The 11,775-nt window shown below is 36.2% G+C and overlaps 1 pseudogene; it reads left to right on the plus strand.

Moving 5' to 3' along the window:
* Positions 1 to 9,881: 9,881 nt before the first annotated feature.
* LOC149263833 (aspartic proteinase nepenthesin-2 pseudogene) lies at positions 9,882 to 11,535 on the plus strand (annotated as a pseudogene).
* Positions 11,536 to 11,775: the final 240 nt, after the last annotated feature.

Consider the following 11,775-nt stretch of genomic DNA (forward strand, 5'->3'; position numbering starts at 1 on the left):
AAGGGTTCTAAAGAAAATAAATGTAAGGAATTATGTAAAGCCTTAAAAATCAGGTTATATAATTATCTATTTTAAAGAAGTTTTAAATAAAATATATGAAAGAATTATTAAAGGGATAATCTAAAAATCATAATAAAGCATAGGACAAATAATTAAGCATAGGACTTAAGACTTTAATTAAACATATAAAAATTTTAAGCAAAGAAAAAGGGCACATGTTAAAATATCCTGAAGATAAAATCCGATTCTGCATGTTGAGAGGTGTCATTGAGAAGGGAAGCGGTGGGCTCATAGGTGGAGGGAGCAACCACCGTTAATAAAGGGTACATAAGGAGAGGTCGAGGGCAGAGAAGGGGGGGATCCTTGCCTTGAGGTGTTCTTTGCTGTAAGTGTATTTGCTGTGAGTGTATTTGCTGTGAGTAGAAAGGAAACTGATTCGGGTGCTGTTGGAGGAGGAAGGTGCTGTTGGAGGAGGAAGGAGAGGAAATTTACACATACTGGTTTGTGAGCCTTACTTGTTTTGAAGTTTCTGGGCACGGGGGAACGGTATGCATCGGTTGAGAAGCATACTGGGTCGAGTATCTAGGTATACTCGATTTGGCTGGGTGGTTTTGGTTATTCGGTAATGAGAGTGCGGGAGCAGTTTTGAAGCACCCTCACCGCAACAGCAGTAGCAGGCCAGGTAAGTACTTCTTCAAATCAATAATGGCTCTTTATTTAGCAAGGTCATTACATATGGTATCGGAGCTGGTTCAACTTTCGGACCTGTTAAGTTGTTAAAAGAGTGGTGGTAAAGCCATTTAAATCATGCATTTAGTAATAAATCTGACTGAAACTGTCTGTTAGCACTCTGCAAAACGAATTTCGCTTCTCAATGCCTTGATAGGAGAGCGGATTCGATCATCTTGTTGTGGCTACAGTCCAAGTTTCGCGAATTTTCATTCGAATTAACGGCCATCGTTTCAGTTACAGTTCCGTCGGCCGGTGCTTAACTTTTAACTTCCGTAGGAGATTTGACCAAAAAAAAAATTCGCAAAAGTTTAACTATTCAGAGGGTTCCAGGGTCGTTAAATTCTTTAAAACCTAGTTATAATCTTGAGAGTAGGGATTTTATTTTTTGCTTTGACCTAAGTTAAGTTTATTGCATGCAAACCTAGAATATGATGTTTATCTATGAATTTTAGGGTCTATATCTATTTAGCCCTCTGTTTACCCTGACGTGCGTGCTGATTTGTTTTGTTTCGGTAAGTTAGCCCTTCACCTTACAATTTGCTACATAGCCTTCAAAGATGAGGTTTTTTTTTCATGCTGTTCTGCTCTTTATAGTAAAGATGGTGTGTGTTTTACCTCGGCGATGCGATGTTTTCCAGCAAAACTTTAGATGAATTTCTTATGTACGCGTATAGTCTATTATTGGAAGTGAATACCACAGAATAGCACACGTGTTGTATGTGCACATGCTTTCGGGACGCTGGGCTCTGCTAATGATTATATATTAAATTGCCTTTCTTATGGTTTATTTTGGGCGTTCGCTTTGGGATCTTTTATGATAAATTTGGTTTTTTTGTTGTGTGAATTGTCCGTTATTTGCTTTACGAGTCTTTTTTAACTTCCAGCTCTGTCAGACGGTCCTTAATTTTTAGTTTTAACTTCTGTGCTGTAATTTGATTTTTGGGATTTCTGTTTTTTTTCTCCAGATTTTACCGTGTATATATCTCAGAATTTTTGTTTTCTAAAAACCCCAGTTATTTGACTGAGTTGGGGGTTTTTCTTTCGCTGTCTTAAATTAAGATTATTACAGGTAAATCTAAATAAGATGATTATACATATAATTTAGGGTCTCTCCCGATTTATTCCACTATTTACACCTGATATGGCTGCAATTCCTTTTTTTTTCTTTTTCGTAAATTATTTCTTTACTGTGCGAATTTTGTTGGATAGGTCTTCCAAAATGTATATTTTAGGGTTTTCTGCAATTTATTCCTTGAGGATATTGAAAATTTGTCTTTGTCGGATATTGTGGGGCTTCTTCAAGCGAAGTCTAAAGTAATGATGGATACACGCGTAAAATCTTTTATTTGAAGGGAATACGATAAAATATCTCTGTGCTGCATGTGCGCATGTTTCGGGACGCCGAGCTCTGCTAGTGACTTCTATTGTGAATTGGCCTTTCTCTTATTATTAAAGTTTATGTTTGTTGATTTAAATATTTTTGGGATCTGCTTGCATCCAGTGGTTGGAGGGGATATTTGCCTCTGTTAGTAATCGTTTTAATTCTAGCCATCTCGTAGCAGTTATTACAAATTAAAGAGGCCAGCAAGGCATGGCATCGAAGCCACTGTGGTGATTTGAACGTTAAACCTCAAGCCAACATTTGGGTTAAGAAAGCTTTGCTTTTGTTGCAATGAATGTCCGTGTTTCATAATTGTTACGCGTGTTTGAATTATCACATCACAGCTGGATTCTCATAATGTTTTTGAAAAATCCATGTAACCCTTGGATTTATTAAATTTATTGGAGGGAAAAACCCCATGGAGTCTCGGAATGTTGGAGGATGCCATCACACCAGCATAAATCTATTACCCTTGATCTATTATTTAATTAATAAAGGGGAAAAACCTCACGAAGTCTCAGAATGTTGCAGGATGAACAGCTAAGAAAATTGCACTTATTGATAGGCAAAGCTCAAATAGATACTAGCCATGAGGTGCTAGAAATTGGTTGCGGCTGGGGAAGCTTTAGCCCTAGAGGCTGTCAAGAAAACCGGATGCAAATATACAGGTATCACTCTATCAGAAGAGCAGTTGAAGCTCGCAGAGAAGAAAGTAAAACAGGCTTGCCTTGAGGTAAACCCTTACTGTTTGCTTACAGCATAGTTGCATAAACGGATTTACCTGCGCTCTATAATAGTGTAGATTCTAAACTAAATCACTCCATGTGGCATCCCATGAATCGTCAATTTCTTTTGCATGGTACTCGCTTTCACTCACCATGTTATGTTTCTGTGGGGTTTATATATTTTATTCAGATAGAAATAAGATGAGAGGTACATTACATATTCCTAATTCTTCATGTCTAGAATATGTACATCACTGATCTTTTAGACCCACCTTTTGCTATTTAGGTATTTTGAAAATGTCAATCAAGTTTATTTCCTTCTTATTTTCTTTTATGAAAGATTTGAATAAACACAAGTTGCATCTGACTAGAACTGGTCCAATTGATTTCAAGCTTTAACTGGCAAGCATATGCAAATTCCTATCTTTAAGATAGGATATTCTCAAAGACACAAAACTGATAGCCCAGTAGGCAAAAAAAAAAGGGAAAAAAAAGAAAAGAAAAGAAAAAGAAAAGCAGCATGACACATATAACTACATCACTGCATAATAATTCTCAATCTTAGATGACAGTTTATTCAATAAAATATAACTGCATACACCACTAGTTGGAAGCCATGAGATTTGGAGGAAAATTCTTATGTGATATGATTCAGATCACTGATTTTCTACTTAAATTGATATCTAAAAAAAAAAAAAAAAATTCAATACATTTGAATGTGAGATATATAATGTTAAAACGCATAACAGAGATATATAGAGATATATGGAAACAGATACCATGAAGCAAATCCAAGATTTTGTAGATACTGCTACAAGGCTAGAACTTTAACATAAGGAAATGCTATTAAAGATCTTTTCTACCGTTCGGAGATTTAATGTGCTTACTCGTAGTTGTGTGTGAAAAGATAATGTCCTCTTCCTATAAATTCTAGACTTGCTTCACATCAGTTTGAAAGTGTCATCGGTATATTTAAGGCAACAAATATTCTGACTATTTGACTTCCATGAAACATTGAGGAATAGAGATATTTTATACACTAGATTTCAAACACTGAAAGAAAATTTTGTTACCAATATGATTATATTTGTAAGTGTCATCTCTAAGCCAGATGAATCTGAAAAGCAGTCTAACATATCATGTTGGAGGGTAGAAGAATGATGTTCTCAGGAAATACAATTTTCCCAAAACTACTAGATACTCTTCACTGCTGCCTCCAATCCATTGAATTCAATGCAGTGCTATATTAGAGAACTGTAGAATTTCATTTTTCTACCATAACATCTTGTATGTTTTCTTTAATCTGTTGTGCATGCTGAAAGTTTGATCAAGATTAATTGGCAAATAATAGTTTTAAACAAGCTAATTGATCTTCATGGAGTTCAAGGGTGTATTCTCAAAGCTCAAGTATGACATGGTATAATGGTGCAGACATGGTATAATGGTGCACCATGCATGCAGCATTAGGCTCCAGATTCTCAGAAATAGTTTCCTTTTCTTATGGTGTTGTGAAGTTCCTCTCTTACTGCTACTACTGTACATTTTTGTGACTTTTGCTGTTTTTGATGCTTACTGATGGATTATACTTCCTCTAGAGCCTGAAAACATGATGTTGTAGTTTACATTTTTTAAAGTATAACCATAATTTATTAATATGTCTTTCTGCACACATTGTATAAATTGGTCAAGATTATCTATGCAGAATGTCAAAAGTCTCATCTCCACTGATTTAAGGAACCATTTTTCTATTCAAAATGCTCAACGTTTTGAGACCAATGAAAAGTCTTTTGAGGACTGAAAACCAAGAGAAATTTGAATCAAGCTTCTGTTATTTTGTTATTATTGACATGCAGCTGTTGGTGTGTTTAAAATAGAACGTTTCCTCTCTAAAATTAAATTTCGAAAACATCTATTAAATCACCAGGCATGTTTTATATAATAGAATACACAACAGAATATAGCAATCTTATCCCCTAAATGGTTTAGACTTTAGAGTACCATAGCAAGCTCTTTTATTTTATTTTATTTTTTGTCAAAAAGCAAATTCCTCTGAAAGCATTTTAGTTTGAAGCTTACAGACATCTTTATATAAATTATATAAGATCTGGATTGCATTGGATAACTATTTAAGTGAGATGGTATGCTCCTCATGGTTTTGAACCATTATCTGTTGTTGTTTATAGTCTAATCTAGCCTTTCTCTGGTCTTCTAACCTTAATGTTTGGGTCTATCAGCTACCTTAGTGTGTATCCCTAAATTGATAAGGTGACTATTACTCTGTCCCTTCCGGTTCCTAGGCATAATTGTAGTTTTGATTTCTACCAGAATTCTGCAGTTACCTCTGTGAATTGCTTATACCTGGAACCCTTTTTCTTTTAAATATATGGTTATGCCACTTAGCTTTTATCTAAAAATCTGTTGAAAATTAGATTCATCTTCTATCAAGCGGAAATGTCCTTGAAAATTAGACATGTTCTTTACCTATTTTATTTTGGATCATGTTGAAAACATTTAAGGTGAATGTAACTTCATTATTTTTAGATAAATATATATATATATATATATATATATATATATATATAATTTGATTTAAGTTTGTCAACATTTTCATTTCCCTGATATTTTTACGAGTTTCCTAAGTCCTTACAGTCCCTGGGTGATGTAAGCACCTACATGATATTTGCAACATTGTATGATATACTTAAAATTATTCAAAAAGACATAGATTTAAAGCAGATGCTACTTGAAGCTGTGAATTCCTTGATGATATGATATGGACTCCTTGATGCTGTGAATTCCTTGAGGATATGGACTTCCTGCTGATGATAATATGGACGAGATTAACTCCTTGAAGAGTTGAACAAAAGGAGTTGACATATTCTCTAGAGATAAGTACTTTCTTGAATATTTTGATGTTATTCTCTTGTATTTGTATACCTTGCTTGGATGGATTCGTTTTTATTATTATTTATGCTCTTATAACAAACAATGGGTAATGATGTTTATATTTTTACAATCTTCTAGATGCTCATTTTAAATGTTTAGTCATCCTCCTTTATAATTACTAGGGGACTCACTCCTCTGTACCTGTCAACAGCGTAGATATTTCTCTTTGACTTCTCGACATAGGAGATATATTTGAGTTTGTATAAATTATTCTATGAGACCTTTCTTCAAGTTGTATGAAGACTTCTGTAGGTGTTTTCTTAATAGTTTTTACTTCAGAAAATATATTCAGTGGACAAATAACATTCAAAAGAGACCTCTAAAGAGTCACATATAATATCTCCCTTACTCAAAATTACCCCAAGTGACTGTGTACCTGTTAATTAGTTTCTGAACTAATCAAATTCTTTTGCATTTTTAGCCTTTATTTCTTGCTCCTTATTTATGATCGCATTTTTACCTACTTGAAATCCCTTATCTCATTATCCTTTATAGAAAGCATCTTTTGAGATTATCAATTTCTTGATATTAATGCTCAGACGTGACAAAGTCTCTGCTAACTTCTATGATGGATTCCCTCTGTAGTCGTTGCTTCAGTAGTGATTGCTGCACATATATGCTCACTCTTCTCTTTTACTTAACTTTTGATCCTGTTTTCATATCTGTTTATTTTGGTCGATAAACAGGGATAACAATTGTTGTTTCTCTTTCTGTACTGTCTCTGGTGTTTGAACCTGCTCTAGAGCTGATATTTTGAGTTTTCTCCTGAGCACTTGAAAATCTGTAACTCTTGATCTAATCAAGGCTTGTATTAATGAGGAATCATTTGGATTTGCACCCAATTTGATTACAACTTGCTCCAAAATTATCTATTCTCATTTGTTTTATTTTCGTGGAAATTTTCTTCTTATTTTTCAGTTGGTTGGTCCTTTGGTTAACATATTTTCTAATTTTAAAGCATTAGTAGCTGTATTAGCTAAGCTTTTTGCGTAACATTCAGACCTAATATAGCAAATAGATAAGCGATGAATACAACCTGAGCAAAGCTTCCATGAGCATAAATTCAACCCATAGGGCCAAGGTATTGAAAGAGTACTACTATTTTAAAGATAGAGCAGTGTTCGGTGTATTATTGTTAAAGGAAATGTTCAGTTCAAAAAATGTTCCCCAAACGTGTTGCATACCATACTTGAGCTAGGTATTTCAATCAAATTATATATAAAAGAACACACCGAGTAACAGTATTGTTAAAAAGAAGGAATTGAGATTTGTCTTCGCTAATGACTATCCATATGAAGCATTTTGTTACCAAGTAAGACAATAACCCAGTTAAATGTTACTGGAGCAAACACATTCAGATCAATGACAGCTTGGAACATAACGATATGTGTTCGTAAGATCAAAAATCAAGTATCAGTTAGTAATTTAAAGTCATGAGTTTTATGCACTAACAGTACACGAAAGAATGATTATATTATGAATATGAAGGCTAATGACATGAATAGATTATGGCAAGGTATGTTATACTTTAGATAACATGTATGAAATATACATAAGCTATGTGTTTTTGAAAATATTAATGTACGTGTTATAAATGCATGGACAAGTGTTTATGATTGCAGATAAAATCCCATTACCGAAATGACCACGTGATGACAGAAACTTCAGAACAATTAAGGCTCAAAGAGATTCCATGATAGGGTATTAACCCTGATTCTACTGGGAGGGGTGGAGGTGTTGCCCACCGTTTATCCTCCGAACCCTGGAGTCATGGGAGGACTGTGCGAGTCACGCTCCCCTAGACGTGTGATGATGACTGCCAGATGCCTACTAGGGATCAGGTCGGTATAGCCAACGCTGTCACCCTTGGAGTTTATGAATGGTAGGGTCAGTACAACTGACGCCATGGCATACTCCAGTAGAGGACGGATAGGATGGGAGCGGAAGAGATTAGGAAGGATAGGATGATGTAGTGATAGCCTGGGGGGGGCCTGAGGAAGTAGAACATGATCATTAAGTTATAAACCTAAAAGTATTCAAAACACCAATTTTATAGTGTTCTCACATTAAGTAAAAATTTAACCTCAATACTCAATCCGAGCAAGAATGTACTAATCACTATTATAAGTATTGAACTCTAACTTCGGGACGAAGTTTTCTGAAGGAGGGGTGTATGTAATGACCCATCATTAAAATAGAGAGCACGAGAATATTAGCATGCATACGATGCATGCATATGATAGCTACATATGCATGTATCGCATGCACTGCACTATTAACTATATTCTAAGTTACCTAAAATATTAAATATCCTGACACCCCTTCATATAGAAAAGTCGCATTTAACCATCAGCCCATATTTCTTAATGCCTCATGATTAATGAGTGCTCACCAATGATATTAAGTTTAAAAGTATAAAGTAAAAGAAAAGGGTTATAAAGAAAATAAATGTAAGGAATTATGTAAAGCCTTAAAAATCAGGTTATATAATTATCTATTTTAAAGAAGTTTTAAATAAAATATATGAAAGAATTATTAAAGGGATAATCTAAAAATCATAATAAAGCATAGGACAAATAATTAAGCATAGGACTTAAGACTTTAATTAAACATATAGAAAATTTTAAGCAAAGAAAAAGGGCACATGTTAAAATATCCTGAAGATAAAATCCGATTCTGCATGTTGAGAGGTGTCATTGAGAAGGGAAGCGGTGGGCTCATAGGTGGAGGGAGCAACCACCGTTAATGGAGGGTACATAAGGAGAGGTCGAGGGCATAGAAGGGGGGGTTCCTTGCCTTGAGGTGTTCTTTGGTGTAAGTATATTTGCTGTGAGTGTATTTGCTGTGAGTGGAAAGGAAACTGATTCGGGTACTGTTGGAGGAGGAAGGTGCTGTTGGAGGAGGAAGGAGAGGAAATTTACACATACTGGTTTGTGAGCCTTACTTGTTTTGAAGTTTCTGGGCACGGGGGAACGGTATGCATCGGTTGAGAAGCATACTGGGTCGAGTATCTAGGTATACTCGATTTGGCTGGGTGGTTTTGGTTATTCGGTAATGAGAGTGCGGGAGCAGTTTTGAAGCACCCTCACCGCAACAGCAGTAGCAGGCCAGGTAAGTACTTCTTCAAATCAATAATGGCTCTTTATTTAGCGAGGTCATTACAAAATTGTCATCTTCACTGTGCAGTATGTTACCATGTTGTGTATGAGTTCTTGCACATGATCTAATTATAATTGAATTTAACTTGGTTGTAAACTTAAGAATATTTAAGAACACCTCTCCTATTCATATATTCTTAAAATATATAGGTTTTTGGTTTTTGTGTGTATGTTTTTTTTAACTGTCAGTAATAAGTAACTTTCATGACTTAAAATACAGTAGTTGCTTTTTTGTTTTTTAAGAAATGGGTAATTGGTTGGTGGTTTTGTACAGCATGATATTGTATTATTGTATTATTAGGTGTTTATATGTTCCTCCTTAAATGTCAGTGAATCTAGAGATTTAAATCTCTAATTTTTTTCCCACATAATACTTCTTCATTTTCATGACTGTAACCATAATCCATTGAACTGCCCGGGGCTATTCCTAAATCATATAATTAACTTAACGACGGCACGGAATTCGGGTTAAAACGTTGCTACATTTTACGGTTACCCGGACTATGGGGTTAGTTGGTATATAGCTTTAGTGACTGTTATCATATGAAATTGTATATAGCTTTTGTGCAGCTATGGAGAATCGTTTGAACGGCAAATGTTTTACTTTTTATGCATCAAAAAATATAAAACGGACCGGTTCATGAGTTGGCAGTGTAAACCAAAAAGTGATAGAAACTGCTTGTCTGGGAAGAGATTCCACAATAATAATTGGAAAAAATATCATTGATGTCTCAAATAGTCCAATTCTCCGTTGTCTGGGAAGAGATTCCACAATAATAATTGGAAAAAATATCATTGATGTCTCAAATAGTCCAATTCTCCGTTCATATTTGTCAAGTTCATAGATACCCATCGATCCTTGCGACTAAGGGAAGTACTCTGCCTCCTATAAATACAATGGATCTCACGGAGCACAACATAATCCTCCCTTCATCCTTTTGTATCCTCTTGTTAGTTGTTCTCCTAATCTCCGGAAATGTCTCTAGGGAGTTGTGGACAAGATATGGCTAGGCAATTGGCTAGATCTTTCGATGCCTGCAAATGGCTGCTTATTACTTTCACGCTCTTCATCTCAGTATTTCCTCTGATTCAATGCAGGCATGTAACCAACTTTCCAGTACATGAAGTTGTTGGTGTAGGATTACCAGAGGAACCCCATATTGGATTGAGAATAGATCTTGTGCGTACAGATTCACCGCTTTCTCCATTCTCTCCAGGAAATATTACATCCACTGACCGTCTGAAACGAGCGATCAAACGCAGTCAAGACAGACTACAAAAACTGCAGAGGTCTGTTGATGAAGTGAAGGCAGTGGAGGCTCCAGTATATGCAGGAAGTGGAGAATTTCTCATGAAGATGGCGATTGGTACGCCATCGTTATCTTATTCTGCAATTCTGGACACCGGCAGCGACCTCACATGGACACAGTGCAACCCCTGCAGTGATTGTTATCGGCAGCCAACTCCAATCTTTGATCCCTCCCACTCATCCAGTTACAGTAAGGTCCCCTGCTCAAGTTCTCTTTGCCAAGCTCTTCCGATATATGCTTGCAGTGGTTCAAATTGCGAATACTTGTATACTTATGGTGACCAGTCCTCCACGGAGGGTATCCTTGCTTACGAGAGCTTTACCCTTTCTTCTCAATCCCTTCCCCATATTGCGTTTGGCTGCGGGCAGGACAATGAAGGAGGTGGCTTTAGCCAAGGAGGTGGAATAGTAGGCTTCGGCCGAGGTCCTCTGTCCTTCATCTCACAGCTTGGCCAGTCTGTGGGTAACAAGTTTTCTTACTGTCTCGTCTCTGTTACTGATCCACCTTCCAAAACCAGTCCTTTGTTTATAGGCCAGACCGCTAGTTTGAAGGCGAAGACTTTCAGTTCGACTCCCCTGGTTCAAAGCAGATCGAAGCCAACTTTCTATTATCTTTCGTTGGAGGGAATCAGCGTTGGTGGCCAATTATTGGACATCCCCGATGGTACTTTTGATCTTCAATTCGATGGGAATGGCGGAGTTATCATAGACTCCGGAACCACTGTCACATATCTGGAACAGACTGGATATGACGCTGTGAAGGAAGCAGTGATCTCATCAGTTAGTCTCCCGCAGGTTGATGGGTCTAACCTTGGACTGGACCTCTGTTTTGACCAACAATCTGCCTCTTCAACTTCAAACTTTCCGACAATAACTTTCCACTTCGAAGGAGCAGATTTCAATTTGCCAAAAGAGAACTACATATATACCGATGGCAGTGGCATAGCATGCCTTGCAATGTTACCCAGCGATGGGATGTCAATATTCGGTAACATTCAACAGCAGAACTACCAAATACTTTATGACAACGGGAGGAACGTGCTCTCCTTTGCGCGTACTGTTTGTGATACCTTGTAAGTTGTAAGCAAGAAGATAGGCTATGGTGCTTAGTGTTTGCTAAGGTTATCGCTTTTTTCTCTATACATATCTTGTACTTCTGTAACGCTTCGACGCATAAAGTAACAACATAGGCTATGGTGCTCATGGTTATGGATTTTTCCAAATCTATATATTTTGTAATTTCCTACTACTGCCGTAACCGTTTGGACGCAACAATATTTACATATGGTGTATTTATAGATAAATAAAGAGCGTTCTTATAGCCTATTCAAAATTCTTAAACCCGGGATCTGTTTATGTCAATGGAATCGATAAATTGAAGGCTATTACTAGGATAACAAGGTGGACTAAATATTTCTCCTGTAAAATTGGTTATCAGACTAATTGGTGTTTGTCAGAATCAAATTCTAGATATCATATTATATGAATACGGATATATGGTTGAAAATGTTGTTCCCTTCTAAA

Source organism: Pinus tabuliformis, chromosome 6, assembly GCF_031772625.1.
Source record: "Pinus tabuliformis cultivar Carrire ecotype Pingquan chromosome 6, CPIR1, whole genome shotgun sequence".
Classification (NCBI taxonomy): domain Eukaryota; kingdom Viridiplantae; phylum Streptophyta; class Pinopsida; order Pinales; family Pinaceae; genus Pinus; species Pinus tabuliformis.